The 15,963-nt window shown below is 38.8% G+C and overlaps 1 long non-coding RNA gene across 1 annotated transcript; it reads right to left on the bottom strand.

The window, feature by feature from the left end:
* Positions 1-12,212: 12,212 nt before the first annotated feature.
* On the bottom strand, positions 12,213-13,613 carry LOC307129919. Its single transcript, XR_013816962.1, has 3 exons — positions 13,481-13,613; positions 12,552-12,640; positions 12,213-12,349 (listed from the first exon to the last, which is right to left on the bottom strand). It is a non-coding gene; the product is annotated as an uncharacterized lncRNA (long non-coding RNA).
* Positions 13,614-15,963: the final 2,350 nt, after the last annotated feature.

Raw genomic sequence — 15,963 nt, 5'->3', positions numbered from 1 at the left:
TGACCAGGCTCGCATTTTAACCTCACTTAGCGGAAGTTATGTCGGAGCTCAGAGATGATCACGTTCGTCTGATAAGAGGTAAAATAATAGCATAAATACAGCTCGGTTTCTCGCAGAAACGGATCGTTTCGCTAGATAAGACCCTTGTTCATCGTTTGGTATCGCTTAAAGCCCTTTGAAGCTGTACGGAAACTGTCATTTGGACCTTGAACCATTTGGGGCCCATTGAAGTCCATCAGCAAAAGTTTATTTAAAAGTGAACTAATCCTTTAACTGCACAGTTGATGTACTTAGTCCACATCTCTCTGCAATACGTTCCACAGGTAGGAACGCTGCTACAGAATCAGTCTGTGTGCCCTGCAAATTCCACACCTCCACAGGGTTCCCAAAGAAATGTCTGTCTGGATGAGCGTGCAACCATGTAACCTTTGCAACAACATGCTGTATAGTACATGTGAGAAATCTCTTTATGATTCCAGGACGTAGCTCTGCATTTGGGTCTGGTTCGTCAAAGCTGGATTCACTAGCACAAAACTTAGCAGAAACACAAGCAGACACAAATGCATCTACACAAATGCATTTCATTTCCGCCGGAAGTGGTTTGCGCAGCGTCTGCCGGTGTAAACACAGCGAACACAAAATTGGAACTATTAACGGTTTGGATTCATATGAAATTTGCAGTTCACAAATGGATGGGTTCAGGAGCTGCAGATCACGAAGCCTATGTAACGTTAACCTTTTACCTTGAAGCATTCTGCACCGTTCTGTGTTCTCAGGTTGCACTACTTGCAAATAAACACTGAAAAATATCTGATTGTGTGACACTTCTTGCTTTTGCACATCATACGGTTATTGCGATTGTGTGACACTTCTTGCTTTTGCACATCATACGGTTATTGCGATTGTGTGACACTTCTTGCTTTTGCACATTTAAGTATATTTATTGTGAAGATTGTGGGTATGGATGCAACAGATACTTATGGCTGTATTTAATGCACATTTATTTCAGCACAACGCTAGGGCTCATGTTTGTAAGAGCACAACATGCATACACAATCTTATAGAGGAATGTCATGTCTTCGTCCTTGCTTGGCAACACCATGTGAATCGTTACTTTATCTGACAAAATAGTGTACCTGTTGCGGACGGTTACAATCACCCTTTCCACGTGAATTCGGAGGTGGGCATTTTTTCTTGTGCTCCCCACATCTCTTGCATCCAGCTGACAGCGTCCTTTTGTGAAAGCAGCGATCTTTACCTCGGCACACATAAGTCCCACACTGTCCTTTATGTCAAAGCCGCGATCAGCCAACACCATATCCCCAGGTAACAGTTTGTCTTACAGCCGCGATCCAAGCGAGCCGACGACTCTTTGTTACCTCGGATACTTGGTCTCCGTGGTTGCGTCTCCAAGCAGGAAAGCGGTGGAAAGTTAATCCATTTTCGACCTTTTTCCCATGACGATTATGTGATGCAGTGTTACACCCCACAATGCAGCAACGGTTTACCATGGTTTCCAATAATAACGCCAAATTAAGACACACGACTGAGAGGGAGCACGTCTACTACCGCACACGTCGTTCCCGAGCCACTTTTCTTCATGTTGTAATTGTTTAACGTTATATCCTCTTTGTAACTGCGATATCAGTGCTTTTTCGGCACAACGGATCCAGCTAGAGAAACAAACCCAGCCCGCCAGAACGGAAGTGGATTGCATCGATGGGAGGAGTTTACGATGTTGAGCGGAAACGGCTCAAAAACTTGTGTATAGTGTCCCCAATCACTATACTGGGGTGTTAGGACCCACACAGAGCACAGGGTGAGCACCCCCTGCTGGCCTCACTAACACCTCTACCAGCAGCTACCTAGTTTTCCCAGTTTTCTCAGCCCTGCTTAGCTTCAGTGGGAAACCAGTCTTGGGCTACAGGGTGATATGGCTGCTGGTTATGATGTCTGCAAAATGACATCATAAAATGTCTGCAGATACCCGTCAGCTACTTCTAGCCTGTTTCTGGAGATAACTCGCGGGCATATGATTATCCAAGCTTGTACAAAGTCAGACCACATACAATAATGCCTGTCTTCAATCAACCCCTTCAAACAAAAAAGAGCATATATAGTAGTCAAATTTGTCCTCTGGTAGGCAGTAAATCGACTAAATCCAGAGGCAATTTTCAGAGGAATCCTCCCTACATCATGAGGCACCTTCAAAGAGTCTATTCATCTTTGTATTTCATCAAGTTTTTGGGTGCTTAAAACACCACGCTCAATTCACAACCTGAATATATGCCTGACTGTTCCAAAAAGCAGATTATACATTGGATCAATAACCACAAATCGTGTAGCGTCGTAGTACTTGAGGTGAAAAATTTCAGCCATCTTGCACCATCTTTTCTGGGCTGCCTTGGTTGTTGCCTTCTCAGTCATTAGTGCCTTCAGTAATAGATGATAAATCAATAAGGTCTGCTGAATTTTGGTCCTCATGTAAATGCACGGCTTCTTCAAATATGCAGAAATCTCCTTGCTCTTGGTCTCCAATGTCCCCTGTAACAATTAAAGAACAATACAATGATTTTTAGCAACACACTTATTTACATACACAAGCTAAATACAAATATTTAGTTTAAACAGTGAAACATCACAATACCAATTTGATCAATAGCTGCAGCTATGCATAACTTTGTCTAGCATATCTTAAGGTTTTCAGCTTTTCACTAAAATCACCTGTTAAGTATCATGCACTTTACACTACATCATCACGTGTATGGGTCATGATGGGCCATGTAAACGTTAATGGGCCATTCATAACGGTTTATCCAAATACCATTAGTATTGTTATGATTGGCCCATCATGCATTAATGTTCAGCAAATACAGCTATGACCAAATTTGCAATAAATAAAAGTTACAATGTATTAACAAGACTCATTCTTAAAAAAAACACACACATAAACGTACTACATTCTGCAAACAAGCAAATCACTAAATGAGTTGAACGTTTATTTTGGGTTAATTCTGACCAAAGCAGATCAAGGACAAAGACATGAACATCGGTGTAATGTTCCACGGCATCAGAAAAGATATAAAACAAACTGCTGATGATCGCTATATTATTTTACCTGTCATTTGGTTTTACATTCCAAAAAATATTCAATAACTTGCCCAAAGGAATACAAGCATCATCCCAGTCCACAGGTCTCACTTCGGGTGGATGAAGTTCTTAATCACATGCACTCGCTTCCAACTCCGTGTCGTGATTTGTCGCAGCTGTAATCCAAGCTCCATTGTGAAAAAACCTTTTTTTGTGATTATAAAAATGTCCATGTGAAACATTCTCGTTGCAGTGGTCGCAAAACCATCGAGCTCTCTCTCATATTATTATCAGCAGCTGGTTGTCCTTCCATGTTGATAGATAGTATGTCTAGCATCATATTTTTTTACAAAATTAAATAGATAGACCTACAACGCGTCATACCAAGGGCGTGGTTTAAGTGAAGATTAGCAAGCAAACAAACATGCTGCAAAAAGGGGGTGTGGTTTAAAAAACACTTTAAAAAGGCCAGCAATGTTTCCAGAAGTACAGAGAACGGATTTTTCTTTTTGGTGTTGAGGTTCGGAAACATTATTTTTCAACAGATTTAATATGGCGTGTAAAAAGAACCTTAGCTTTTCTACTCCACTGAATAGAGGCGGACAAGCAGGCTCAAGCCCAAGCCCAGTCAGTGTGAATGACTTGATGAAGCAGCTGATCTCTGGCCAGAATGCTGTCTCTCGTCAGCTTACTTCTTTGATGGCTGCATATCATGAACAGGCTGATCTTCTCAGAGAGGTTCTCCGGTGTCTTGATGCTCTTGAGCAAAAGTATGAGCAGCACAGACTACAGGAAGAGCCTAGTAACGCTGTAAAAAGAATTAAAAGGGCACGTAACGTGAGCATTGCGGTAAGTTCAGTTATTGTTATATAATGTGGCTGTGAACCAAAGTTAGCTTACAATTAGCTTGATAACATTATGTATTTTGTCTCTCGTGGTTACTTATTCAAACTGAAAATGTTGTGATTCTTGCAGATTGTGAATCAATTTATACGCATTTTAATTTCAAACTTTACAGAAATCTGTAAGGCGCCTCCATAATTCAGAGAACAACCCACACAAATACGATCCACAAACCGAGTAAGACTGCTTCTTCTATACTGTAAATGTTAGTTGAACATACTACTACATAGATTTGAAATGCCAAAACTGAATTTCATTAATTATAACTGCAACTATTTCCCCCCAGAATAAAATCATCACATAACCTGGCTGTGACCACTTTCCTCTTTCAAGAATTAAGGACAACTTTTACAGATGTTGACCCTGGATGTGTAAAAGGTAATCTTAAAGACTTTGTAATCATTTTAATGTCCTCTGTTTTACTTACTTTTATTGGCATTACAATTCTTCATGATTTATTTAGCAGGTTGCAAGACATATTGAGACCCTGCGGAGGAAGTATTCTTTGGCTCAGCCTGAAAAGGCCCAAAAAAGAAACACTATGAAGAACATTGCAAAGAAAGAGACGGGTAAGTTAAGAAACTGTTTAAGCAGTTTTTTATTCTCTTCAGGAAATAATAGGATTTTGTCAATATTGTGATTAAACTTTACCTCATGTAAACGCAATACTTTGATCAAATCTGAGTGTGGTATAACCATACGAATAATGGAAATTGCATGTAAACTGGAGTGAAGAGTCCTGCTCATGTCATGTGAACATCTTGCTGCGATTAAGACCGTACTCTGATAATTATACATAGTCGCATTATTGGTGCACAGTCTGTGTTTTAGTGGTTAAATTACTGTCATGTTTTGCAGTTGCTGGAGACCAGGTCCAGGGGTGTACAAACCAACGCAGAAAGGGACCTGTGGAAGACCACAACAATAGAACTGATGTCTGATTAATAAATATTCCAGATTTTCCTAAATTGTTCTTTGTGTGTTTTTTTCTTTTGGGGGGAGAGGGGGGTGGGGTTTATGGTGTATATATTTGAGCAATATCTGCATAGATGACCTATAACCAATCAATCACTATGCTATAAGGCCTAGGGTGGGCTAAGTTTTAAAAGTAACCAATAAAGTCACTTAACTGTGTTTTCAAGGTGTCCTTTCCTCCAATAGCAGTCTGGGTTTTGGGAGTGGTTTTAAAAGAACAACCAATCCAGTTTGAGTTGAAGGACGGTGCTCGGGTGCAGTGCTCAGATCCTTCTGCCTTTGTGGAGCAACGGAATACTTTTTATGCAAGGTTCAATGTGAATAGCCCTGAGAAGGTCTGGGTCCAGAAAAAATGCCAGTAATGCTCCCACTCCATTCAGGGTGGATGAGCAAATGGTCATTTCCATTCTTTCAAGGTTGAAGCCAGGAAAAGCTCCTGGCTCAGACGGTCTTGAGAGCCGAATATTGAAGGAGTGTTCAGCTCAGTTAGGGGGAATGGTGGCTCAGCTGTTCCAATTGTCATTGAACACTGGCTATGTTCCCAAAGCATGGAAGGAGACTATTATAATTCCTGTACCAAAAAAAAAAAAAAATGCTTGAGACATGGAGAATTTTAGACTGGTGTCACTTACTTCGGTTCTTTGTAAATGTATGGAGAGGGTGGTAGCAAGAGAGCTTACTGACAGTGTAGGTCAGTGGTTAGACCCACTCCAGTTTGCTTACAAGTCGAAAAGGGGAGTTGAGGATGCTGTTCTTACACTTTTAGACACTACCACTAGACATTTGGATGCTCCAAATTCACTTGTAAGGATTTTATTCATGGATTTTACATCCGCTTTTAACACAGTCAATATCTATTTATTATTGGACCGTCTTCAAAGTCTACAGGTTAACTTAACTCTGGTGCAATGGATTAAGGACTTTTTAATGAACAGACCACAATGTGTTAGAATGTATGATCATACATCCAGTAGTATTATCATAAATACTGGGGTTCCACAAGGTTGTGTCTTATCTCCCATCTTATTTTCCATATACACAAATGAAATTAGATGTGGAATTAAGGGGATGTCACTTTTGAAATATGCGGATGACAGGGCTTTGGTGGCCTGCATGATAGATAAGCAATCCCTGGCTGTATACAGGCAGTTTGTTGAATCTATGGTTGGATGGTTCCTTGACAGTTCCTTAATGCTGAATATAAGATAGACCAAAGAGCTGTGCTGCGGGGGAGTTCGTCCATCCAAAACTACTACTTCTGCCCTTTCTGAACCACTTATGTTGGGGGGTGGTCAGGAAGTGGAACAGGTTGAGTCCTTTACATGTTTGGGGACTGTGATTGACAGCAAACTGTCCTTTGCACATCATGTGAACTGTATCTATAAGAAGGCTCAGCAACGCTTATTTCTTCTGAGACAGCTGAAAAGATTTAATGTTAGACAGGATATTATGACAACATTGGATAGGTCATTTGTGGAACCAGTTGTTACTTATAATATTGTTTTCGTGGTATAGCTTAATTTCAGCTGAAAACAAGAAAAAACTGTCAAGAATTACTAAGCAGGCATCTAAGATTACTGGGGTCCCGCTAGCCTGACAAGCCAGACCCACATCAAGATGTTGGGTCAGGAAACTCACCATTGACAGGGCTCAATCCGAGGGGTGGGATAAACGGTTGTCTTTCAATTTCCCTCTGCATGCAATTGCATACCGCCATGACCGCCACAACCAACCAGAGCAAAGAAGAAGGTGAAGCCAAACGTTAGTTGATAGACTTTCGCCGTATCCGGTCGGCAAAACTTTCAACATATCTTCTTTTCTGAAGAATGACTTCAGTGCCGTTCTTTGTTCTTTTCTCAAAGAAAAGCTTAACTCCAAGTCTTCCAGAGTCGTGGCCAAAGCCGATTCAAAAGACCGCTGTTCATCAGCTTCTGTGTTTACGAGTAGCATGCGGAACCGTGTCAACTCTGCCGTGACGTGCCGTCATTATGTTAAACCCGCCCACCGACTCTACACACGCTGTGATTGGCCTGACCAGAGTTTGTTTTTTCCAGCTCTCAGGTCTACCGAGAGTTGCTAGACTACACTCGCGGCAAAATAATAAACTTTCTGCCGCTAGGGTGCGTCTAGTTCCCTTACGAGAGTACTCTCGTATTGCGTTTTGCTAAAACGCTAGGGGAATTCCTTTCCTCGAGATATTGAAGCTAATTTTTATCCAAAAATACCTTTTATACGCAGTGCAGCTGCACAACTGTCAGCAGGAAGCAGCTGCGTGCTGATTGGCTGTGCCGCTGCAACTGCAGCAACCTATAGCGAGACCGTGGGGCGGGACGGACCAATCAGGTCCTTCCAAATTCCCGCCACAAGGGGCAACAGAATTTTCATAGCCAAGGGTATATAAGACCCACTCTCGCAAGGTTAGTCAGGTTAATCGACTGAAGCGACTCCTGAGCAAGTGAGCATGATGAGAATGAACACGATATATGTGCAATAATAAGAATAGACCAGACATAGTCGGGTCAGGAATAATGAGTGGCCAGATAATTCGTTTTAGCAAAACGCAATACTCGTTTCCTCTTCTTAGGGAACCGAGGTTACGTTAGTAACCGAAACGATTTCTAGGCTAGGGTCCCGCAGCTTCAACTCTTGGACTTTTATAATATGGCAGTACATAGAAAAGCAGCTTATATTATCACTGATTCAATTCATCCACTTTATGAAGCTTTTCAGCTACTTCCATCAGGCTGCCGGTTTAGAATTCCTTTGGCTAGGAAGAAGGCTTACAGGAACTCCTTTGTGCCCAATGCAGTAACCATTTTAAACAAGATTAAGTGATTGTGTGTGGGTTTTAGAATCATGCAAAATTGTTGTTTATATTTTTATATTATATTAATATAATATACCACTGTTTGAAGAATTCATCTTCCAGAATCTGGCAGTACGTTTTGGGAGTTCATTTTTAGTCCATCTCTGCAAAACGGACTTCAGGATGGACTAAAATGAACTCCCAAAATGTACTGCCAGATTCTGGAAGATGAATTCTTCAAACAGTGGTACTAGAGGATGTGGTTCTGGTCCTTCAAGAGTCACTCTCAACCTATAAAACCTATAAAGCCTATAAAAAAGCAGGCTTCATGTATTTTACAACACTTCAGCTTATGATTCTTATTTAGTGGGGGTCATTTTTTAGGATTCTTTACCTAACTGAAGTCTCTGAGATCCTGACACCTTGCACTTCTGGAGACTCCAGGTAGGTTGCAGCTCTGGAAAATGGTGGCGCTGGAGACTAAAGGGTTCCTGATGGTTTCACCCTTAATTCTTCACCTTAATTCTTAATTCTTTTGCGGTTAATAGGTGTCTTTTCTCCGCCACATGTTTTTGTCAGATCCTGCTGACCCAACGAGCATTTCACTGTCCAATGGTCATGCCTTAACTGCAATGTCTAGTATTGCATTAGTATTGCATCCTTCTCATGGGCATTTAATACTTTTTGACTTTTCAGTCTGAGTTAAATCTCTTTTTTGGCTCAATTTATCTGTAAAAGAAAACATGCCTAATAATTCTGCACATCTGAATATAAGGTGATTTTCATTTCCAGCCTTCATGAACAATTATATATCACTTATACATTATTAAATACTAAATTAATAGTAGTTATTAGGATTACTGTGGTTTGGAATTGGTCAAATGTGCCTGGAAAAAAAATATGATCAGAAAATCAACGTGCCTAATAATTCTGCTCTCCCTGTAAAGACATCATTAAAATAGTCCAAGTGACTCCAGTGGTTCAGCCTTAATGTTATGAAGCCATAAGAATACTTTTTGTGTGCAATAAAACAAACAAAATTACTTTATTCAACAATTTCTTCTCGTCTGTGTCAGACTTCCTAGTTCTACAGCAGAAATACTTGTGCACATGCGTGGTGGTCAGCGGTAATCCGGCGTTCTGAAAACGCTGCACTGTTTACGCTACGTGAACAGCCTAAGAGTCCGACACAGGCTAGAAGAAATTGTTGAATAAAGTAATTTTGTTTGTTTTACTGCGCACAAAATTATTCTCGTAGCTTCATAACATTAAGGCTGAACCCCTGGAGTCACATGGACTATTTTAACGATGTCTTTACTTCCTTTCTGCGCGCTGCATTCATGTACAGACACACAGTACATTGTTTCCACACACGGGAAGGATAATGTTTGATTTGTCATGTATGCGTTGTTGTGTTTAGTAATCGTAGGTTTATGCAGTCAAAACGGTTGATTTAGGAGTTTTTAGGCGTCTCCGTGTTGTCCTGTTTAGTATCACAGTTTGACTCGTCTAAAATGAAAACAATCTTGTTTTCTGTAACGTTTTTTTCCCTGTAATGTTTTTTTTTCATGGGTGCTTAGGTGTGTATAAATTTATTATATAATAGAATTATATGGACTCCTTATATTTGGTTATTTGGTGTCCTTTTGGAGTCTCCAATGATCCTTGAAGCTTGCAGAAAACGCTGTTGCTTTGTCAGTTCATCTCACAAACGTCCATTATAATGAAGCTGCCAACAATGCTCAATAAATCTCTTATATCGTGTCTACACTTTGTTTGTCAATGAGAGGTTTTGTGAGCCTGCTGCATAAAAACTCTGGCGTTTTGAGCGGTGGGTGGATTCTGATTAGCCATTGCGTTCAAGAGATCAACAACTAGGTCTGTGATTGTCTACATTGCTCACCACTGCAAAAACACATTGTATTATGCATTAAATTAAGCCAGAAACTGTGAGCTCATTTAAGTATTTATTACAAGTTGTCAACATAATGATTACAATATATATAAAATATGAGCACATGTAAGGTTTTTCTCCAGTATGAGTTATTTGGTGCCGTTTCAGATGACTAGATGTAGTAAAGCTCTTCCCACAGTCACAACACACGATCTCTCACTCTATCATGTGTTTTCTGATGCAGTTTAAAACTCTTCAGCCGCGGAAAACTCTTTCCACAGAGAGAACACACATGAGGCTTCTCATCTGAATGAACTATCAAGTGTTGTTTTAGATCTGATGACAAAATAAAATCTTTGCCACACTGATCACAGTTAAATGTTTTTTTCCCAGAGTGACGGAGCAGATGAACACTGAGACCTGATGGGCGAGAAAAACTCTTTCCACACTGAGTGCATGTATACGGTTTCTCTCCAGTGTGAATTCTTTGGTGCCGTTTCAGATGACCAGATGTAATAAAGCTCATCCCACAGTCACAGCACACATGATCTCTCACTCCATTATGTGTTTTCTGGTGATCTTTAAAACTGTTAAGCCGCGGAAAACTCTTTCCACAGAGAGAACACACATGAGGCTTCTCATCTGAATGAACTATCAGGTGTTGTTTTAGATGTGATGATAATTTAAAATCTTTACCACACTGATCACACTTGAATGGTGTTTCTACAGAGTGAACATACAGATGTTTACTGAGATCTGATGCTTGAGTAAAACTCTTTCCACACTGAGTGCATGTATATGGTTTCTCTCCAGTGTGAACTCTCATGTGTGTGTTAAGGTGTCCTTTTTTTTGGAAACTCTTTCCACACTGAGAGCAGGTGTGCAGCTTTTTGGCTTTTGTCTTTTGAGTTTTGAAGTCACAGAGTTTCTTTACATCATTTAGTTTGTGTTGTTGCTCCTTCACTTCCGTCTGGTCTAAAATAAACATATAAAGTAGTCAGAATCAGTTCAATGAGGTTAAATGTGAAAATTAAAAACACTTTGCAGAAAACAAGACAGTCTGTGTCAGTATAAAGTATCGGTAACACTTTACAACAAGGTTTCATTAGTTAACATGAACTAATAATGAACTGCTCTTCTACAGCATTTATTAATCTAAGTTCATGTTAATTTCAACATTTGCAAAAGTTTTATTTGTTAACATTTGTTAAGTAAAGTGAACCAACAATAAACAGCTGGATTTTTATTAACTAACATTAACAAAGATTAATAAATATTGTAACAAATTGTTGATTGTTAGTTAATACATTAACTAATGTTAGCAAATGAGACTTTATTGTAAAGTGTTAAAATATCTTTAATGTGCAAATGTCAGTTCTGTCATTCACTACGATTAAAACTGATAAAATATGATCATTTAGATGCATTTCTCTATCATTTATCATCCATATACTGATTATTATTTCACAGCTACTAAAGCAGTCAATAATGAAGAATCAAGAATGGACACCAACCTATTAGTTCCTCAGTATCTTCATGTTTTATTCTGGATGGTTCTGGATAACTCATGTCTTCAATCTCCTCTTTAATAAACTCCATCTTTAACAGTCACACAGATTTCAGCTGCTACACCTGGAGTTTGTCCTTCTCTTGTAGGATGATGTGAATATTCCAAGTATTTATTGGTGAATTGTTGTGGGAGGGGCTTCACTGCAGGTGTGAACTGTGATCACTGTGAGATACTGACGCCCACAGGACCAGATCTGGAAAAATCAAAGATAAGTTACTGAATTTATACTGAATTTCCAGAGTTGACCAGATCTGGCTAAAAAAAATATTCTTTCTGAAGAAAGACAAATATAAATACTGATGAAAGCCACAATATTAAATGTCATGGATGTATATTTACTGAGTTATCAACAATTTTTTAGAGGGGGGTCAATATGACAATTTTCACCAGAGATTCGGAGTCAAATTACAGGAGGGTAAAATGACTTTAAAAAAAGATGGCAGCTTTATTTTATTTTAAAGGGTCATGAAAGGGACACTTTTTTTAGATGTAAACAGATATGTATAGGCTGCACATCATTGAAAACACTAAAGGTACTCATTAATGTCATTCATATGTGAAAAATAGTTATTTTTGCATTTTTCAGAGCGATTTCGGTCTTCCGGTTTGAAAAGCTGAGTCAGAGCAGCGTCACAGAAGCTGACGTCAGCGTGTACCGTAGGCCCAAGTATGGGCTGCTCGAACATGCTGACGTCGACCGTTTCGAGCGATTCTCGACATATATTCATGACATAAAGCTCATTCAATCCAATCATTGCGCTGTAGTATGCATACAATATAATTTAGTTATTATGCATGAGACAGTCACTTCTGTTAGGTTCATCTTCCATCATTATTGTTGATACATGGTGGGGAAGTTTTCGAAGCAGCGTGCGGGAAAAGTCAAGGAGGAAAGTGAGGTGTTGTTTTCAGCGTGTTGTGAAGGTGCTCCCGGGATTACTTTCGTGTGGGTAAAGACAGATAATCTGATAAACCTGGGTGACCTGAGGATTTCTCTTCTTTCCTGCCGAGGGCCCCCACTCCTCTATCGCATCGCAAGCATGTAGAGACTGTGTTCATGGGTGGTTCATGTTCTCTCATGAGAGCATAACCACGTCGGCGCATTGTTCATCTTGCCAAACAGTGTGCATATTTGGACAAATATAGATTTATTATCACATGTTTGCAAAATATTTCGTCATACAGAATAACATTTCTTTTCATTGTGCATTGCCGGTTTGCAAATTAGCTCATTTTAATGTGCCTAATGACACTCCCCTATTTATGCAAACCATTCCCATTCCCCAACCATTTCCACACAATACCCATCCCACCTTTTCACAGTCGACCACGCCCCTTTTTGGAAGCCTTTTCAAATCGAAGGTGTGAAAAAACCACGCTGCAGCCGGGGGGTTCTATGACCCTTTAAAAAGAGATTGGAAGGATTATTAGTAAAATATGTCAACCTTAGCGATCTTTGTTGCATTATATGCCAACAGTGACTGTTCAAAAATGGGCAAAATCACTTATTGTGTTTTTTGTTTGCACAAAAAAGTTTGCATGCCTGTAACTCAAGAAGTATTAATGATATCCTAAAATCATCTTATATTCTGGTTCTTATCAAGCATTTATTTTGGTTTCTTCATTTTAAAGGCCCCAAATGGTGAAATGCCAGAGATATGGAGATCTTAATGTGGTTTCATGAGTAAATTGGTCAATTGTTCATTTTCAGTGGTCAAAAACCAAACGTGGGTCACTTTGCATACAGCTGATTCTTTTGTCTTTTACAGAGGAATATCTAAACAACAAATAATGTTGAAACTAGAAATGTATCTCGTTTTCTTCTATAAACACAATTGCATAGAATATACCTGAGTGCCATAACATTTCTGTCAGGAATACGGAGTAGTTTGATACAAGTTAGATATTAATTGCATTTAAAACAAGGTTTGTTAAACTCTTGTCCAAAGTCTGAGAGAAACAACAGGACCATCATGTTTAACTGAGCTGCTGAAAAGCCTCTTTGTCTCCAAAAGTTCCCTGTTTTCACCTCATTCATTATGCTGATGTCTGAGATCTTCTGTAAAGTGGCACATTAAGCACATTTTATTGGTGTAATAGAGTCAGAGTCTGTGAAAAACTTTCTGCCAACATATTATTACACTCTAATAATAAACCAGGACACACAACGCATTTTTCCTTTAACATGTAAACTCTGGAGCTGATTCATGTTAAACTCTATGATCTGAGAAACATCTCTCACCTGCAGACTGGAAATATAAGGCATCCGAAAGAAATATTTCACATTTGTCCTTTATTCATGATCGTTAAACAGCTTCGCTTTCAGTTTAAACTGGTCTCAGCACTCGCCCTGTCTCTCGAGCTTCTCTCTTCTGCGCATGCTCAGTAAGCATCATTTTTCTTAAAGGGGCCGCGTATTCTTAAACAGGCCCAGTGTTCTGAAATATTCGGTGTGAGATTTTCAGTAATATCTGTCTGCAGAGCCACAGTTTTATGGGATTAATATCCTGCCATGATTCAAAACTGAAAATAAAGTTCTGAAAGGTTGAAACTAAGTGTTCGAAAACTCAAAATCTTGCAAAAATAAGTTTTGCAAGATCGAAAAATAAGATTTGCAAGCTTGCAAAATGTACAAAAAATAAAAATATCTCTGCAAACATTATGTTGTCTTTGAGATTTCCTTCTTCAGAACTGCAAAAAAAAATTACGATGTTGTGCAAACAATTTTTCAGAGTTTCGAATTTGTCACTGTTCTCCTTGTTTTCCAGATTTGAAACCTTGTAAACAGGATGCACGGCTGGATGCAACGTACGTGTGGATAAACGTCTGGATAACCTACGCGTGGATAAACATCTGGATATGTACACTACCAGTCAAAAGTTTGGAAACTGTAGGCCTATACTATTTTGACTTTTTTTTGGTAAGAAGTCTCTTCTAATAAAATATTTTTACAATTTAATATCTTTTTTTCTATTTGAATATTTTTTATGCAATTAATTCCTTTGTCCTGTGATCAAAGCTGAATTTATCATCGTTACTCCAGTCTTCAGTGTCACATCATGATCCTTCAGAAATCATTATAATGTGATGATTTGCTGCTCAAGAAACATTATTATTATCAATGTTGGAAACAGTTTACATTAAAAATATATATATGAAAAAAATAAGAATTAATGAATAGAAAGTTAAAAAGAACTTGGGCTGTCACTTTACGTTCGAAAATCGATTGCACATTCGATCGGACCAACCAACACAAGTTTCGAAAACGAAAATAGGGAATCGGTTTTAACCAAATATGTACACTATTATTTTTAAACGAAATAATAAAATAAAAAAGATAGATGTAAAAAAGATAGATGTAAAAAAGATAGATGTAACAAAACAGGCAGAAAAAGACAAAAACGAATTCCGAAAGTGCAGTAGGCCGGCGTCAGGGGTGCGCATAAAGGATTCACAGGACTGCAAATGTAATGCAGTTTTTTTGTTTATTTATAATTTTTTTGCATTTAGTAATTTATTTATACACTTTAAGTGCCCATTAAAAGGTAGGCCTATTATTTATATTTTGAATTATGTTTTTAAAACATACATGAGGTCATATTGTGACCGTTGCGGTGTGTGCGTATAGAGAATGCGTAGAGCGGTAATATTTCCTCCAGAGTGAGAAATATATTATTCTTGTCAAAAAGGATATAAACAGTGAATTTTGAAGTGATATATTCTTGAAAACTCAGAGATGTGGATTCAGATGGAATTTAAATCACCACACGACCTTAATTCGGTAATTTGGCCTGGGATTTTAAGCAGGTGGTGGGAGAAAAACACTGACATTCTGGATTCGGACAGCAATGAAATCACTGACTAGCCTCTGTTAATGATGAAAATACCATACTGTCTTTTTCTATTGTGGAGGTGGAGATTCCGTTCATTTCTGAAGCTCATTCCATTCAGCACCACGAGCTCAACCCAGAATGCTCTTTGTGACATATGCTGGTTCGAATATAGGCCTATCTGAAATAAATGACTATAGGGCTGCCCCAACTAAAGTTTTTCTCAAGTAGTTGTTCATTTAAGCCGTTGTTCGCGAGGCGCCGGCGGCTCCGTGACATTGTCTGCTATATTTGCATATTATTTATTAAATCCAGGCAATTGGTTGATTAAACAATTGATTAAAATTAAGATACAATTTATATAAAACGAAATTCACTTTAAAGAAAGGCTTTGAACAAATGAAGTGGTCAAAATGGTCAAAAAGTGGTCATTTCTGACCCCCATGTCTTCTGACATATCTTATGTGTCCTGTTCTAATGTTGAAAATAACATTATAATATTTAAACATATAAACCTAATTACATGCTACAGGCTACAACAAGTAGGCTACAGTACAGAGAAACATCATGTCGGAGCGGGATTTGAGCGGACGTCGTTTTACCGGTGAGCAATTCGTGATCCTCTTCGCTCCCAAACTCTGGAAAGATAGGCAGGTTTTTACATTTTTAGTCTACTCTGCTTAATGTTTTTCGAGAATGTTGCACTCCTGTTTTTCATTGTGCACGAAACTTCATGCCAATAAATCAAAAGAAATATAAGCCGCGCCCTTTTCATCCTAATGCCCGTTAGTTGTCCGTGGATTGGCCTATTTGGCGTTGAAAATGAAAACATAATTTAAAATTGATTTTACAATCGATTCAATGAACACTTATGTCTCAAAAATCGAACTGAATT

Source organism: Gobio gobio, assembly GCF_949357685.1.
Source record: "Gobio gobio genome assembly, chromosome: 8".
Classification (NCBI taxonomy): domain Eukaryota; kingdom Metazoa; phylum Chordata; class Actinopteri; order Cypriniformes; family Gobionidae; genus Gobio; species Gobio gobio.
Note: the sequence above shows the minus strand (reverse complement) of the source record. Positions and strands in the feature narration are given on the sequence as shown.